Genomic DNA, 4,618 nt, shown 5'->3' on the forward strand with positions numbered 1-4,618 from the left:
AATATACAACACCCCAAATAGGACGTAGGGTATTACGCTACTCTGGCGGCTCAAACCTGTATAAATCTGTGTCTTGTGTCCTCGCTTTTATCATCAAGTTCCAGGTCCGACGATCCCCCACCAACCAATCTACTACCTCGAGATACCCCTCGGTAGGTTGCCTGGTATAAAACTCCGATAGGATGGCGATGGAGATCATGGTGGAACCATGGCGATGGAGACCACTATGATTCCAAAGGCCATACTATTCACAGTATGATATGATTATATGCCTATGATGTTCACTTTCCTGTCTTTCTATTTTGTTCATTCTTTACATGTGGTGGATGTTTGGTCATGATAGAATAGCTTCCCTTAGAAAAGTTGAGTTTTCGATGCCTTTTACCAATAGCTGCACCTACAAATTTTGATTGTTGTGTGGTAGGTTTGCTAAAGAAAAGTACCACCAGCTATGATTATGAATGGGGTGTGGATGTCAGACATCCGCAAGCATAGTGTTGGTTTACTTAGGAAAGCTATCAAAATGGTTTTGGGCTTTATGGCATGAAGTTGGGAGTCAGGGCATTAGATGCCACCCAACAAACAAGAGTCATATAGAGATATGATTAACAAATTGTTATTTACCTATGTCACTATTTTTTTTAGTAGTGAAGCCAAAGCTCACTAGGATTTTAATGAATATGGATCTTGGACCATCTTAGCGGTAGTTAGCATGCCAATTTATGAACCGCAAGCGCACAGATCAGTTGTATATTTTCCCTTGGAGATTCCCCCAAGGTTTATCAATCCATGGAATAAGGTATTTGCACGCTTAACTAAGCACTAATCGATGTAACTGAAAGCTCTTTTGTATAAGATATGATTATGCTTAATAAAAGAACTAAGCAGTCAAGATCAAGTAGATAGAGAATAGAGGATGTGAACAAGATAGATTAAACGCTTGTCCTAGGGATCTAGGATCACTTGCAGATGCAATCGCCGTGCATGAACATAAGTTGTAATTCTGAGCATAGATAGTAAAGCAACATAGATATGATCTTAGAAAAAGGCATCTTTAAATCTACACCTTCAGTCCATCCCCCGAAACCCCCTATCTTACAAGAAAGATCCTGTCACGATCCCCTCTTTCAGCATAGGTAGATTCAAGGCATGATCAAAAGAACATGTTATGCTCATCGGTAGATCAGGCATGCAGATCTGGTCACCACGACCACAAGAACATCCTAAGCAATCTATCATCGATTAATAGATTGAAAAGCAAGCAAACCTGATAAAGCATAAAACCATAGAAGGAGATAACTAGATTGCTAAGAACATGAGCACATCTATTACTTCACCATGAATGATTGTACGTCAAAAGATCACCACTGGGATCCTACATCGATCTTGATGACTCCTAGCTCCAGAACTCCAGCGCGATCTTCCTTGCAGGGTGATTACGCCGGCAGAGGTTCGCCTACTCTATCCCCTGACAACTACACGGCCCTCAGCTTTCTGGAGAGGTGTCCCTCAAGCTCCTTCTACTTCTCTGCTGCTTGACGTTGTCTTCGATTAATGGATGCCGATCAGCCTAGGCCTTCCATTTGGCCCCTCGTGTCCTGCTTCATCTCCAAGTCTCCCTCGATGCTCAGGAGTATTATTTTCACTTGCATGTGAGCCTAGCACGTCGGTTGCTTCAGGATGAGATTGATCTTCCTTGACTCCCCAAATCTCCACTTGATCTTCTTCGATTCCTCTTTGATCCTGAAGTGATCCTTGCCATATCTTCACAAACTTAGCCCTCAAGTCATCTCGGAGAATCGCTTGCCAAAGATGGGTGTCGGAAGGCTCCAAAGACCCTAGGCCGATCGACTCCTAGGCCCATTGGCCTTCTTCTTCACCTGGTTCGATGCTCGTTTAGTGCTTTATCCAGAAATATGCTTTTAAGCCCAGTTTCCTATAAAAACACAACATCCTCCAAAATTCGTTGCACATGTGAAAATGACTGGTTTATTTGTGGTGATTAATAGTTTAGGTATTAAATTCATGTCATTATTGAAGATAAACAAGGGTAAAAGTGTGTAAATAACGAGCGTCAATAGTTGGTGTACCCAATCACTTTAGAATTCACAATGTATGATCTGAATTTTTCAAAAGCAAAAACTACAGGAAGCAATTCCTTCTCTGTAGTTGCATAATTCATTTGAGCCTCATTTCAAGTCTTGCTAGCATAGTAAATTGCGCGTACCTTTCCTTCTTTCCTTTGTCCAAGGACTGCTCCGACAGTGTAATCACTTGCATCGCACATTATCTCAAAAGGTAGATTCCAATTCGGAGGTTGAATGCTAGGTGAGCTAATAAGTGATTGGTTTAAAGTTTTGAAAGCATGGAGACAATCTTCATTAAATTTGAAATTCCCATCCTTTTGCAGGAGCTGTGTCAATGGCTTTGTAATCTTTGAATAGTCTTTAATGAATCTCCTGTAAAATCCGGTGTGTTCGAGAAAGCTTCTCAATGACTTGATGTCTATTGGTGGAGGTAACTTTTCCACAGTTTCAATCTTTGCTTCTTCAACTTCTATCTCTCTCTCTGAGTGACATGCTCAAGTACTATTCCTTGCTTCACCATAAAGTGGCACTTTTCCCAGTTTAGGACTAGATCAACTTCTCCACATAGTTTAAGAACTTTATCCAGATTTTCCAAGCAATCATCAAAGCTTGTACCATGTACCAAGAAGTCATCCATGAATACTTCCATAATATTTTCAATAAAATCCAAAAATATAGCCATCATGCAGCGTTCAAATGATGCAGGTGCATTGCATAGACCAAAAGGCATTCTTTTATAGGCGAAAGTTCCATATGGACAGGTAAATGTGGTCTTATGTTGATCATCCGAATGTATAGGAATTTGAAAGAAACTGGAATATCTATTAAGATAGCAAAAGTGAGAGTGCTTTGCTAATCTTTCAAGCATTTCATCAATGAAAGGCAAAGGGAAGTGATCCTTCCTAGTTACCTTGTTCAGTTTCCGGTAATCAATGCACATCCTCCATCCCGTCATTGTCCTCTGTGGAATTTGCTCGTTCTTCTTGTTTGTCACAATAGTTAATCCTCCTTTCCTTGGTACGCAATGCACTGGGCTCACCCATTCACTGTGAGGTACTGGATAAATTATTCTAGCATTAAGCAATTTAATTACCTCCTTCTTCACAACTTCATGCATGGCATGGCTTAGTCTTCTCTGGTTCTCCACAACTGGTTTGTATTGATCTTCTAATTGTATCCGATGAGTGCAGAAGGCCGGACTGATTTTCTTTCAAGTCATTAATCATGTATCCAATCACTTTTTGATGTTTCCTCAATAAATTCAGCAACTTCTTAGTTTCTTGTTTGCTCAATTCGTCGCTAACAATGACCGGATATGTATTGTTGCCCCCAAATATTCATATTTTACTCTATTGGGTAATGGCTTCTGCTCAACATCTTGTGCCTCTGGTTCTTGTTGCACCAATTCACCAATGTCTTCAAATTTTCCTTCCTCCAGAGTCCCATATTGAGGTGACAATGCATCGGTTGCTTCTCCCAATTCATTATCTTGGTCATCCTCATTATTTTCCATTGTTCTTTGTAGAGGATCTCTAAAATTTTTAGCAAAGCATACACTCTTTACCTCCTCGTTATCAGGAAGTAGAGGCAGGATTTGTCAAGAAGCAGGCAGAAAATCATAAGTGTATTTGGCACCATCAAGATTAATCGTTACTTTGCCCTTCCCAGCATCAAGCACAGCATTAACCAACCTAAGAAAAGACCTACCAAGGATTATATTATCCTGTTCATCATGGCAAGCATCAATAACAAAGAAATCGGTTGGCAAAACTTTACCTGAGATAACAACATCTAGATCTCTAAGCACACCCCAAGGTTTGGTTGTTCTACCATCTCCCATGATTAGATTGATTGGGGTTGGAGCAAGTTGGAAAGTTTTACTATAAAGCTCTTCATAAAGTTTCAAAGACATAACACTTACTTGTGCTCCAATATCGCAGAGTGCTTTGTAGATGATCTCCCCATTAATCATGCAATTGATGTGTGGAGTAGGCAAAGACGTTCCTTCATCTTGATTGGTTCCGATTGTATATACTTGTGCCAGAATAGCAAATGGTGATGATTCCGGCTTCACTACCATGATCCTTTTTACTTCAGAGACATAGTCTGGGTCTACCTGTTCTTCGCTGAAAAGTTTCTGAATTATTTCTCCAGCTATCTCCTTGTCAAGCTCAGATCCAGAATGTCTTTTAGGCGGAAAATCTGTCTCAATTACTCTAGCTGACCCCTTTTGATTTGGATATGGTCTATGCTTATCAAATATTTCACTGAAGGCAATAGGTACCCAATCCATTTGTTCAAACTCCCGTAAGGGCTTTGCATTAGCCAGGCTTTGCACTAGACCGGGCAGGTTCCTCCTTTATGTGTGCTAGTTCTTCTTCTTTTTGCACCATAAGTTCTTCTTTTGTATCTTTTTGGAGTTCTTTTCTGAAAATTCCAGCAAGTTTATGTCCTTGATCTACTTGCTCTTGCACTCCAGATTGATAGTTATCCCATTCTCTATTTATAGTTGCTCCTCTGCTGATCTTCTG

This window comes from Setaria italica, chromosome III (assembly GCF_000263155.2).
Source record: "Setaria italica strain Yugu1 chromosome III, Setaria_italica_v2.0, whole genome shotgun sequence".
NCBI classification, from domain to species: Eukaryota; Viridiplantae; Streptophyta; class Magnoliopsida; order Poales; family Poaceae; genus Setaria; species Setaria italica.